This window comes from Haliaeetus leucocephalus, unplaced genomic scaffold, assembly GCF_000737465.1.
Source record: "Haliaeetus leucocephalus isolate CR32 unplaced genomic scaffold, Haliaeetus_leucocephalus-4.0 Scaffold149, whole genome shotgun sequence".
Lineage (NCBI taxonomy): Eukaryota > Metazoa > Chordata > Aves > Accipitriformes > Accipitridae > Haliaeetus > Haliaeetus leucocephalus.
Window position 1 is genome coordinate 1,049,402 of NW_010972585.1, and position 14,173 is coordinate 1,063,574.

The following is a 14,173-nucleotide window of genomic DNA, read 5'->3' on the forward strand; positions in this document are numbered from 1 at the left end:
AAAAGGTAACAAATTAAAGCAAGTGTTAGTAGACTTACACCTGCTATCTTGTACCTAACTTTACTAGACTTCAGAGGTGTTACAGCTGCAAGTCTCTGCTTTAAACCTTTACTCAGAGTAGAAGTTTCAGCCTACCCATATTAACTCAGTAAAGAACAACATACAGACCCAATCTCCAAAGTAATAAACCTTTCAATGCAACATTAACATATTTAACCACAAACTTTCCATAAATTAGTCATATTAGCATAACTTACATTAAACAATGTAGTGGTATAAACATTGTCCATTCATTGTATTAATATAATAATTAAACAATGTGGGAGAAAGTATTATCCTTTACAACAAACCTATTGAAAAACATATTAGTGAAAGATATGCCTGTTCATGAGTCTTCCAAGAAAGGCTACTTATGAAGGTACAGAATATTCAAGACATTTCCAAGTGGGGGAAAAAGAAGCTACAGCAAGCAGATAGGGTGATAAAATGTTCTAATCCACTGAAGCTTTTTAAAAAGATGCTATAAATTGAGACTGTACATACCTCAAATCCTTATTTGATGTTTTTCCTAAGGATTCTCATGATAGGACCCTTCAACCAGCTACACAAGGGAAATGATTTTCAGCTGATATAGCAGCCTTTGGTTTGCTACAAACCAATCCCCAGTCAAATTCAATTCTACAGAGCTGTTACAGAGGGAGCAGGTCCACAGATGATTTACAGAAGCTGTATTCCTGAAAGCTAGTGGTCTGAATCCTGATTCATCTAACAGAATTGTAAATCCTGAGCAATTCTATAGTTTGTATCACACATGAACACACACACAAAAAAATTTAATGCCCCCTTTTCCCTCAGATAACTTTTAGCCTCTTTGCTCCAATTTAACAGTTGTTCAATAATTATTATTCTTACCTTCAATAGCTATTCAGGATTAACTCTTGAGAGGTACTGTGCAAGCGCAAAAATAACCGTTTTAAGCAGTAGAAACAACAGCAGCGTTAAAAAAAATCTAATTCATAGTACAGTATTTTTCAGTATTTTTTTTTATTCTGATGAATGATGTTCTCCCCTTTACAGTACAATAGCATGGTATATGGAAATCATGCTACAGTAATGTCATTTCTCTATTTTTATTTTGCTTGCCAAAATACTAGGTAGTCTGCTTGCTTGTCAAAAGACCTGGGAGGGTAATAGTCTTATACAAGAAAAAAAGTTCTTGAAACTAAAAGTAAATGAAACTAGCTCTTTTTAGACTTATTCTTTTCCCACAGATTTATCTACGGTATTTCAAAAGAATCTATATTTTAGCTTTTTGTCTTCTGCTGTGAATATAGTCCTCAGATATCTGTCACACCCTCAGCTGTGGTTACCAAAGAGCAGGGGTTTTTTTTTCCCCCTACTCCAGGTAAACAAAGACCTTAGCATCCACTAAAGTCAATAGATGTTAAATGCAAGCACAGCATCTGTCACTCTTCAAATGTGATCTTTTTATGCCTTCTTCTGTTCTTTTATATATTACAAAATATGTAAATGAATGCTCTTTCAGTAATACAGCTGGTGTTACTATTTTATTCTGCACATTTTGCAATACTATTAAGTATCTTACTTCCTATTTTGGTTTCTTTTGTGACATGCTACTTCACTTCCTCATCTTGAATTAGGCATCCATCCCCCTCTTTTCATCTTCTGTAAAGTCTGCTGTCTCTTGGCAGCACTTGAAGGGTTTAATGGCTTTTTGCCTGCTCTAGCCTTTCTTTCTCCAAAGAATGCCCAGTCTTTGTAGCACTCTTATCTTAGGCTTGTTACAGTCATTAATTGATAACATACACACTGTTCTAGTTCTTCACATAATTAGAACTCCAAGATCTTTTTCTGTCTCGGTGCTACAGCAAAAAAAAAAATTAAACATTTGAGCACTGTTTTGGGTTTGTGTGGCGGGGTTTTGGAAGCAGGGGAGGGGGCTGCAGGGGTGGCTCCTGTGAGAAGCTGCTCGAAGCTTCCCTGGCTCTAAGCCGGACCCGTCTCTGGCCCAGGCCAAGCCCGTCAGTGACGGCGGTAGTGCCTCTGGGAGAACAGATTTAAGAGGGGAAACCTGCAGTGGGGAAGGAGATTAGATTTCAGAAGGGGAACCTGCAGTGGGGAAGGAGATCAGATTTCAGAAGGGGAACCTGCAGTGGGGAAGGAGATTGGAATGTGAGAAACCCCTGTGCAGACAGCAAGGTCAGTGAAGAAGGAGGGGAGGAGGAACAGGGGAGGAGAGGATGCCCCCGCAGCCCATGGTGAGACGGCAGGCTGTCCCCCCCCAGCCCGTGGAGGGGAGCGGGGGAGCAGATGCCCACCTGCAGCCCAGGGAGAGAGGAGCCCACGCCGGAGCAAGGGGTGGATGCCCCCCAAGATGGCCAGGACTCCGTGGGAAAGCCCGCGCTGAGGCAGTTTGTGACTTAAGATCAGCCCACAGAAAGGACCCATGCCAGAGAAGTTCGTGGAGGACTGCCGCCCACGGAAAGGACTCAGGTTGGAGAAGTTCGTGAAGGACTGTCTCCCGTGGGAGGGACCCCACGCTGGAGCAGGGGAAGAGTGTGAGGAGTCCTGCCCCTGAGGAGGAAGGAGCAGCAGAGACAAGGTGTGATGAACTGACCCCAACACCCATTCCCTGTCCCCCTGCGCTGCTGGAGGGAAGAGGTGGAGAGAACCGGGAATGGAGTTGAGCCAGGAAGGAGGGAGGAGTGGGGGTAAGGTGTTCTAAAGTTTGGTTTTACCCTTGTTTTGATTAGATTAGTAGTAAATTAAATTGATTTTGTTTTTCCCCAAGTTGAGTCTGGTTTTTGCCTGTGACCATAAGTGGTGAGTGATCCCTCCCTGTCCTTGCCTCGACCCATGAGCTTTTTCTTTGTATTTTCTCCTCCTTATCCCACTGTGGCCAGGGAGGAGGAGTGAGCGAGTGGCCTCATGGCTTTGTTGGCAGCTGGGCTTAAACCACAACAAGCACTTCACAGAAAGCATGTATCCAAAGACTGCTTGCCTTGTACAGATCATTTCATGTGGTTGTCTTGTAGTTACTCAATAACCTTCAGAGTGGCTGTAAAGACTGTACAGACTGGATGCGTCACTTGCCAAGACAAGGTATTTATAGCAATGTCTGCATTCTTTAAGAAATGTTTTTAGGTGTTAGTCAGAAGTATCTGTCATTGATGTAATATCACCCAGTCCAGATACTCCTATTTTACAAGGTCATCTCACTGGCTATTAGATTTTAAATTGCTGAAATTCCGTGCACAGCACAACTCTTAATTATTGACTACCTTTCTGCACTGAAAACAAAAGCTCTCCCTCACATATAATTAAAAAGAACAAGGGGAGAATAAAGAGCTAGCAACCTAGCTTCGCATTTTAAGCTTATCCAACAAATGCTCAGAGACTACTTAATACCAGTCCCTCCCTTGCTCTGTTCAGATCTGAATCCTCTCTACCCCCACTTACCCATTTTCCCAAACCAGTGACAGCAGTGATACACAGGCAGTACATTTTAACACTTTTTAACCAGCCTTCCCAAAAATGTATTCCTCACATTTGACCTTAAAATTTTAAGATCAAGACTAGAACATTATCAAAAGTGACAGAAATGTGACAACCTCCTTCCAGCACTGATGCGCTGTCAAAAAGGATCTTTAATTTTCACTACCAGTTCACAGCTTTTTCTAAAATGTAATTTTCTGTTAACGCTTTAAGAGATTTCCTGTTCTTTTAAGAGTCAGGATACTACACTTTAGAAGCTCCCTTCATCCTGTGTTTTGAATGGCCTGCGGCAGACTGAAATCAGAGAGGCAGAGAAGATAAGAGTATATATGCTTTGGGTATAATCGGCATTGTTCATGTTCTTGAAAGGTCACTCTGGAATGTACTCACTACACAAGCAGCTTGCTAGGAACTATTCTCAAATCTTAATAGCACAGATGCATCCTACACCTACTGAAAGATTCTTTATTATTGCCATTATCATTGACAATTTCATGGACTGTGTATGCACATATTTACAATAACAACCATGTGGATGATCATGGTACTTTTAAGTAGTGCTTTATATGGAAACTGTTCAGGTATTTAATTTTTCTTTAATGTAGCACCTTGTTCAGAGAAAAATTAACAGGAAAAAGCCTGAATAACTGTAGGACCAACCAGAAGAAAAGACAAGTTAATTCTCTGTGACTAAGTGATACATTACACACTACAAGTTTTCCTTTAAAAATAATAATAAAATCTGAGTAATAATGGGGATTTCTTCTGTGGTTTTGTCTAAGAGCATTAATAAAGTGTGCAGCAAGAGCAGAATAACTGCAATCAAATACAAAGACTCCCCCTCCCTACGTTCTCAGCAGCCCTACTGCTGGTATCCAGCAACCATAGAAAGAAAAATGAAAAAAAAAAAAACCCAAAAACCTAAAACCCCAACTAAACTCAAAACCCCCAACAACAACAAAAACCAACCAAAAAAACCCCAAACAAGCCCCACCAACCAATCAAACAAAAAAATCACCAACCCCAAAACCCAAACCACACACGGAGAGGGAGACTGAAAAGATTAATGGAGAGATAAAGAAATGCAGGGAGAAAACAGGAAGCTGGCGTCTGAGAATGACAGGAAAAATAGACAGAGCACTCTGGCACATGATAACCACCGATAACAACTTGAATTCAACTTGCAACTCAAACACCCAATCTATTGACAGAAATCTTAGTAAGTGCCAGAACTAAGTGCTACTAGTTAAGCCTTTGGCTCCTCAGGTATATGTATTAAATCAAAGTTTAATTGTGCAACTGATAATGATTCTTGCACTGAACCTTAGCTTCACATCATACACAGGGAAGACCTGGAATCTGCAAGTCAGTCAGAACTACATGCTGAATGAGTTACTTGGATAATGCATATCATTTGTCACAGTAGTTAGAAATTTATGCCAATAAAGCAGGCACCCACACATACAGAAAGATTCATCATCAAGGCAAATGAATGTCATTCTAGAAAACAGATACCATTCCCACCTTTGTCTTGGAATTTTTATTGTGATGCCAAGTCATACGTTAAAAAAGGCAGAGGAAGCCTTTTTTACAGTGAGACAGCTAAAAATGATTTAGAGAACTGCTAAGTATTTCTATGCGAAATTAAATCATTAAGCACTATACTGTTATAAAAACTTAAACCCTAATACTTTCAGGTTGAGACCCCACAAAAGTTCAAAAAATTTAAAATCTAGTATCTTCATTTTGGAATCTCAGTTCATGTACAAGATATTATCATTACCTCAGCTCTGACTTGCACATAACTTCACAGAAAATTATAAATACATCAATATTACAAGAAAAAAAACCCCTCTCAAAGTGGATGTTTTATTCGGGTTAAGTTTTTGACTGTGGATGATAAATAAGATTATACCTACCGGCTGAGTAATTGGATAAAAAGTCACTAAGCACCATGTGCTAATTGCTAGAGAGAATGTGAAAAAATTGCATTTGATCACATTATTGAAAATCGTCCTAATGCTTTCACGCAGGGAAAAAGATTTCTGGCATACCTTCACACTTTTTAGTGACTGCAACCCTGGTGTTCTTTAGAATTTATATGCAACATTAATAAACAAGGACTGCAGAACTCCTACAGAACATGAGGAAAAGACGGGATGGGAGGGGAACTAGTTAAAATTTGGCAACTCTGAAGGCTGAAGAAGTCCCTGCTCATTGAAGGGGGGTTGGACTAGACGACCTTTAAAGATCCCTTCCAACCCAAACCATTCTATGATTCTATGAAGGTGAAAAAAACAATTTGAATTGGCCAGTAGATGCCACTTGACAGACCTTGCTGAGCTAGATAAGAACTAAAATAATTTGCTCCTTCCTCAGGACACAGAAAGACCAAAAGTCTTTATTATCAAAATTTCTGTTGGTATTTCAAAGGGTCCATAAGCCTGTATTTCTCCTTTGTTGCCTAGGTGTTGCTGATGTTTCAGGCTAGGCCTCTGATGATTTACTATGTTTTTACAAACAGTATAAAGAAGCAAGCCAATTAACAACAAGACATTGAATAATGGAAGAGTTTGACATAGGTAAAAGATAGACGATAGACATGTTTAAGCTGAACGCATCAATTTATTGAAGTTCAGGGTTGCTGGTAAGTCATAAAATTCCTACAGGAAACAGCAACATATTACCAGAACATACAGAACTAAGAAGCCATGTATGATATCAGGACATATAGGCTTTGCTAGTGTAACAATGACATCAGCTCTTACATGTCACTTCTGAGAACAACTATCTACCAAACACAAATTGACCGACATTAAGTTTAACCACAGCACAACTGACATCTATCACACTATTTAATCTTCTCAGTCAAGATCAGGCCAGGCCAAAAAGAGCAAAGCTGGTACACTACAAACCACATTTGGTTCAGCTATTGATGTATGCTGTCCTTTATTGTGAATCTATACTTTCTCATACAATTCCAGCCCTATAAGAACAACATAACAGCACGAGTCACCTTGTGGTTGGAATGAATAATGTACTAGATTCCTTATGAACTCTAATCTAAAAACAGTTTTGTGACAATACTGCATATTCAGCATCTGCACACATCAGCTTCAGCAAGCATATCAAAAGGTGAAACTGTGAATGCAGTTGGTTGCAAGTACTACAGCTGAATTGCTAAAGACTTCCTTCTCATACCAGCACATCAGAAGCTACATTATAAAAGCAAATAGATTCATTTGAGTTAGAGGTAAAGTACCTGCTTACTGGTTGTTTTTTTCCAAATTAAAATGTCAAATTTATTTAAATATGACCTATGGCTTATTGCTGAAATATAAGTATGTTTTAAGTTATTACATTTTAAAGTAATTTTTTCAGAGATTTATTAAAGCATTATTTGAACCTAGCATGTAGCAAACTGTCCATTTAGATCTTTGAGTTTTCAGATTACAGTGAATTGAATGGAAAACACCTCAACGTTCGAGATACTACCTCCTTGCCCCCACCTATTTTTAACACTAACACCACATAGGAAGAAGTGAAGTAACACACAGATACACAACCCCAAAGTATTATACCTCCTACACATGCTCCTCAGTTTTAAATTTTTGCCCTTTTATTCCTCTAGGAAAGGAAAGGGAAAGGAAAAAAAGCAAATACAACATAAGGAAAGAAAAAAAAAACCAACAACCAACCCCCAAACCAACTCTGTGCTACAAGTATTTCAATACAAAAATATCCTCCAGGTGTTTATACAGAGAAAAGACATGACATAGAGAGATCATTCTTTAGAAAAAGCAACTCAGCTGTACAGTAAAACCAAAATCAACTAAGCCAAGTCATCTGTTCTTGCTCCCGTTCTCCATCTTTCTTTTGAGACTGTACAAGACTTGGGACATCCGCACTAGGAACTGAGCTGGAACACTGATCTGGCTAAAAATTCATCCTGCAAAAAAGATTACCTTTTCAACATATATCAGTTCCCCAAGTTCACCATAACTGCACAACTTACTGTGCCAGCACACACCGAGGCAAAGCTGCACAGGGCAGCTGTGTGCAGTTCTTGCTTCATACAGTATCAATGTCAGCTAGTAGACAGTGTAAGCAGTGTAAACTATAACCTAAATGCTAGCTACTTTGAAAGCAAAGGAAAATAATCCTGTACTGCCACATTCTTAAAAGTGGGAAGGAACAGTTGGACAGTATGTACACCCATATAGCTTTTACGTTGTGCTCCCTCCAATATTTTACTAAAGAGAGATTAAAAAGCAGTTTTTTCTGCAAATACAAGGAAATACTAGAATGCCAGTTAACTACTATAAAATATTTGAGCAGAGTCATTTTTGAGGCCAGCCTTTCATTAGCTATTGACAGAAAACTCTTAGAAGTATTGTAAGCGGTTTTAAAAACAATAATCATCTCTAGATGTTCCTTACTTTCAAAGCAAGCTGGCCAGACTGTATTTTACAATAGTTTTGGCAAACTAGATTGACAAAGCAAGTAACTTCCAAAGACTAATAAAAACAGAAAGGGATTCGTTCTACATTTTCAAGACACAAATCCTATTATTCTTATCACTTGTCAACAACATAAGATGACTTGAGTTTCATGTGGAGAAAAAGAACTAATTAATCCAGAGTGTAAAGCAAATTAAGTGTTTCTAAAAGCAGAACAATTATACCAATGTTAATATAACTGGATCAGAGTTAGGACAGTGGCCCTTGAATGGGGAAACTCCGATTTCCACCTTTTTTTTTTTTAAAAGGGGGCTTGTTCATAATCAAGAAATGTACCAATAAAGCTTTATATACTTTGCAGCTATTTATTGGACAACATAAATGGGCAGAATAAATAACCAATGTGAAATCATATGTTCACACTTTAAGGCTATGGGATCACAATACACCAGAAATGAACGAAACCAGTACAGTTTCAAGTGTACCACTTTTAAGACAGATTTACTGAACACCTACTGGTCAGAAAACAGCCATGACTCCCAAACTGAGAGTTAAAGAGAACACAAACATGACAAAGTATCATACAGCAAGAAACTTCCTGGCCCCCAAAGTGAACCAATGCCAGTTTGGGGAATGTCCTTTATAAAGATCGATCTACACAACGAAAACAAACGTGCATGAAAGTTCTCAAAGAAATCAAGGCACAAGAAATTGGCTCAGCATTGAAGATTCAAACATATCTGCACAAATGAAGCAATGCTTCCACAGATGTCGTGGTTTAACCCCAGCCAGCAACTAAGCACCATGCAGCCGCTCACTCACTTCCCCCCCCATCCCAGTGGGATGGGGGAGAGAATCAGAAAAAAAAAAAAAAAAGTTAAACTCCTGGGTTAAGATAAGAACAGTTTAATAGGACAGAAAGGAAGAAACTAACAATGATAATAATAATAAAACTACAATAATAAAAGAATTGGAATATACAAAACAAGCGATGCACAGTGCAATTGCTCACCACTCACTGACTGATGCCCAGTTAGTTCCTGATCAGCGATCCACCTGTCCCAGCCAACTCCCACCAGTTTACATGCTGGGCCTGACATGCCATGGTATGGAACACCCTTTGGCCAGTTTGTCCTGGCTGTGTCCCCTCCCAACTTCTTGTGCCCCCAAAGCCTTCTTGCTGGCTGGGCATGAGAAGCTGAAAAATCCTTGACTTAGTCTAAACACTACTTAGCAACAACTGAAAACATCAGTGTGTTATCAACATTCTTCTCATACTGAATCCAAAACATAGCACTATACCAGCTACTAGAAAGAAGATTAACTCTATCCCAGCTGAAATCAGGACAGTACAGCACACTTTTTAATTACCATGTCAGAATTATGATTTATCACATCACTTTAAAAAAAGTGAAACAAAAGCAATCTAATTGTAATACCCCCAATAGAGGATTCAAGACACACCCACCACAATCTGTAGCTAGGCATGCAAAGAATGACAATTTACTAAAACATTCAGAAAAGAGTAAGACTATTGTTAAGAAAACTTTTAAGAAGTACTGATGATAGAAATCAGCATCATGGCCTGCCATGTGACCAGGCTTACATTTTTGCTCCAGAGAAATTTTGAGGTTAACCAACTAATAATTAACATCTGCACTGAACTGGAAGATATATAGCTCTAGGGATATGTATTACAAAACATGCTATTTTCTAAAGTCTCTTTATTCTAGTTAAAAAAAAAATAAATCCTTAACAGTCTAATTTACAGCTCATTGCTTACAAAGAAATTGTGCAGACAAGCCCCCAGTGTACACGATAAACATGCATGAATATAACTTCCCTTTTTCAAATGGAAATACATCTAGTAAAGAATTGTCTAACTTCAAATGGAGCTAATACAGTCAAAGTAATTTTTAAAACTTTCCTAGTCCCAAGTCAATTATTTCAGCAAAAGGAGAGTCATTGCAAAAATAAGTAGACACAAGACAATATACTGATAAAATTACTCTTCATGTAGTTATCACACCATGTATAAATGACATGATCTGTCTGGTTACCTGCCTGCACTTTTCAGGCCCATGCATCCTGTCTACATGTGTGAGGCTCCTCATTTGCAATTCCCTATCTTGGCTCATTTCACTGTGTGCACTTGAATTCAAAACTTTGCATCACATACTTTGTGCTACTGTTCACTCCATAAAGATGTTTCTGTACTGTTGTCCCCTGGGGAAAAAAAAAAAAAAGAGTACATTTATTTTTATGTGTCTAATTGTCAACAGAACTGTACTGTTTATGTGAACCTAACAGTGAAACAAGCCTAAGGACTCCTACCACTGAAGTTTGACCTACGAGGAAAAAGGAAGAAGATAAGCATTGAGAAAGAATCATAAAAAAATAGTAGGAACTGCACAATCATCTCTACCAAGTTGCATACTATACATAACTAGTATGAGTCAGATGGATCTTTTTTCTTGGTCCAGAGGCCTACCTTTTCTTTTAGGCGTGAGGTTCATCCAGTCTAATGAGTTAAGCATTATGCTGCTTCTAAGACAAAAGAGGAATAGGGACAGATGGACTCCAACAGGTAAATCATCCTACTTTGAGACAGTGGTTGTACAGACAAGACCTCTCCAGTGTTTCAGGGGCACAGTCAGCTACATCTAGAAACAGCCAGAAAGCAGAATAGCAATAGAAGATGGGAAAGTGATTCCCTGCCATGTAAATTTAGAACTACATTTTCAAGGCATGTTACATGCCTAAAAGATTTGGAAGAGCTGGGTGAAATTTCAGGTTGTCACTACCAGATGTATTTTCTAACGAACTTCCAATACTTTCCACCACGTTCTAAAGTTGCCTTACTTTTCACCTCTGTGTTGTGGTTACCAGATGATACTAAGTCTGGTTTCTTCCTATTACCATCCAAGCTAGAACTTTACACCGATATATAACACGAAACAGAAACTGAGCACAGCTTTTTGTCATGCTATCATTTTTCTTTGAAGTTGAAGGGAAGAAAACCTCCAAAATGATGTTTTCATAAGCACAAAGAGAATCACTTATTTGTGATATTTGTGACATTTTAAATTAAATTATATGTCTCACTGCCTTCCTTAAGCAGAGGAATGGTCATCACCTCCCTAAAGTCTTCTTAGGAACACATTCTGCTTAAAGAATCAAAGCCACAGCAATGTTTGAACAGAAATATCAAATGCAACTCACATTGCCAATCAAATCATAGTGATTCTATGCTACGAAGCTTTGAGGAATACAATGAAGGGTGCTTGATAGTTTGCCACTAAAGAGTATAAAGTCCTCTCAACTAAGCCCATTTTTTAGACCTCTCTTTTGCCCCTCAGAAAGGAAGATCTGGCATAGCTGCATAGCTTTGTAGCTTAGGAGTTTCTGTGAGTCGTCTGAACCCTCAAACTGACAGATGAAGACTGCCGACAGAAGGCGAACAATAGGCAAATTGTTGATAGCTGGACTGGCCAGAAAGCAGTGATCTGACAAATAGTTTCTTCCTTTATTAGTTTCTCCCCTTTAAGAACTGGGTTTCAACAAGGACAATACTCAATCAAGCTGGAGTGTGTACTCTGTGAAGGACATAAATGAATACTACTGAATTCAGTGAATATTCAAGGAAGGACATCTAACTTCAGAGACAACAAATGAAGCCAGTTGTCTAGAAGAGGCTCAGTCCTCCTGTGATTGGTGTGGGTATTGGAGTAAATATGACTATGTCAGCTGCTCCTTGTATGACCACAGTTATCTTTCCATTCCACTTGAGATTTCTCCAATGATTCATTCTGACTTGTGTTTCATCAACAAGGGTTGTATAAAGTATGACTGAGTAAGAAATCTCTGACAGCAAGGGGTGAGCTTCTTTCAGTAGATAGGCCTGACTATTTGGAAACATACGTTTCCAAAACAATACTGACTGGTATTTTGGAAGGACCTCTCACACTCTCAGAAACAGGCAAGGGCAATGATAGTGCCAGGAAGGTCTCTCAGTACCATAAATCAGTGCAATACCAGTGAAATCCTTGTATTGCCAAAAATAAATCAATCTGTCTAGATATAAAGATAACTGTTTCAAAGAATATTGTGATGCTGTATTTTGCATTAGTACACTTACTGAAGTGCTCAACACTAACAAGAACAAATATACACTTGCTTTAGAAAAGAACAGCAGAGGCTTTCTATTTCTATTTTACACAGTACAAAATCAAACCAGGTCTGGCCTGATGCTGTGCTCTCCTGATGCTGCTTTTTACACTGTTGCTTTTTCATACACTAAAAAGAGGTTTGAATAAAAACAGACTGGGTATGCCAAACTGCATCTCTGTTTACTAAAATACTGGCTTTATTAGGCTGACACACTTGCCTGATTTTTCTGTAGATCTAACCAGATCAAACACTGCCTGAAAAGGTATGTCATGTCTTTCACATCCTTTTCTAGAAGGGTTTCTTCACACAAAGGAAACAAGGAAATGGCATCTGCCAAAATGCAATAAGCATCAGAAATATTTAGCAATAATGGATAGATAATGAAGCCCAATGATTCAACCCAAACATTTCTGGCTTTGCACCTGGCCAAAATGCTACTATATGTAAAAAACACTGCTTATCTTATCTGAAAGGGAGACAGAATCAAGGGGCAAGTAAATTCTATCCACATCACATCTATTTTATAAGCTAAGAACTGAATTAGTTACTAAAAGTAAGGTATGCACTCATCATAGGATTCTCTCTCATAACCAGAAAGAACAGAAGCTGCTTGCCTTTTATGTCCTGAGCTACACAGTGTGATAGTACTCCCGATACTGGCATCTTCTCTTAAGTTGCAAGCAGTCAGAAGAATCCAATCCTGTGCATGCTGAATTATTCATCAGAAACATTTATAAGGACAAGCCCATCTCAAAAATTGGTTTGTTGAGCTAAAGTTTACTCAAATTGTGCATTTTACAGCTGCTTTTGGAAGACAAGAAAGGCTTCCCTGCTCTATAACACTAACCTCCCTCCCTCATAGTAAGATAATGGCAGACAGACACCCTGATTACACAAAGACACATTCCATAGAAAAGTTACATTTAGCTTCAAATTCTGATTCCACTGTGACAGTGCCCATGGTGACAGTGACACCAAGTGAAGGCATTACAACTGATTGCTCAAATGCTTTGAAAGTACAGGCATGATGTTTTGCCTGTCATCCGGGGAAGCATGAGCATGTGCACAAGTTACAGCTGGTTGAACTAGTGCATACATTTACAACCTATCAGCTGCTCCTGCCATGACAGTTTGCATAGCTGTTACTACATGGTAACACCATTAGAGTGGTGCTGCAAAGCTAGTGAGCTCTCTCATGAGCTCCAGGATACAGAAAGCACAATCCTACCCACAGATTTTTATATAAATCCCCAATACTTGGGGTCAGCCATTTACATACAGCTCAGATCAGCACAAGCCAGTAAGCTCTGAGATAACGCAACGAGCCTAATGGGGAACTGGAACTCAAATCTTTCTACTTCACAAGCCTATGGTTAGTACTCCACATTGCTGAGACTGAACTAGAACCAGTACTTCCCACCCAGACGCAACACTGTGGTGATACACCACTGAATCATATTGATGCAGTGGATTGATACTTAATGTACTTTTTTTTTTTTTTTTTTTTAAGTTAGGGGGAAAGATTTGAACAATTTATCTGCTTTCCAGGATATCACAGACCTAGAAGTTAACCTGGTCATCCAGTAGCTCAGATGACAAAAGCAGTCATTCTAGAAAGATCCATGTCTAGCTTTAGGAGAAGAGGCAGCTACCACTTTCCTTTAACAGGCAGTTCAAAATCCCTTAAATTCCCCTCTCTAAAACTCTTTGCTTAAATATTTGTTTGAGCTGTTGTTTGAATTTGACTAGCTTAATTTTCAGATATTTGTTCTTTCCATGGTTTTCTTCACTAGACCAGAACTTCTCATCACTTCTTCACAAGCTCCTGATACAAACTAACAAAAATATATCTTAATATCCTCTAGAGGAGGAAAAAAAAATGTTTGAGCTCTCTTCTGAGACTTCTGTATTTTTTCAACATAATTTAAAATACATTGGCAAAGGAGTCGGACACACTGCTTACCACGTTTCACAAATGCTACCTTCAACCTCAGCATTCTCCTGTTATTAAAGCCACCAAAAATTAC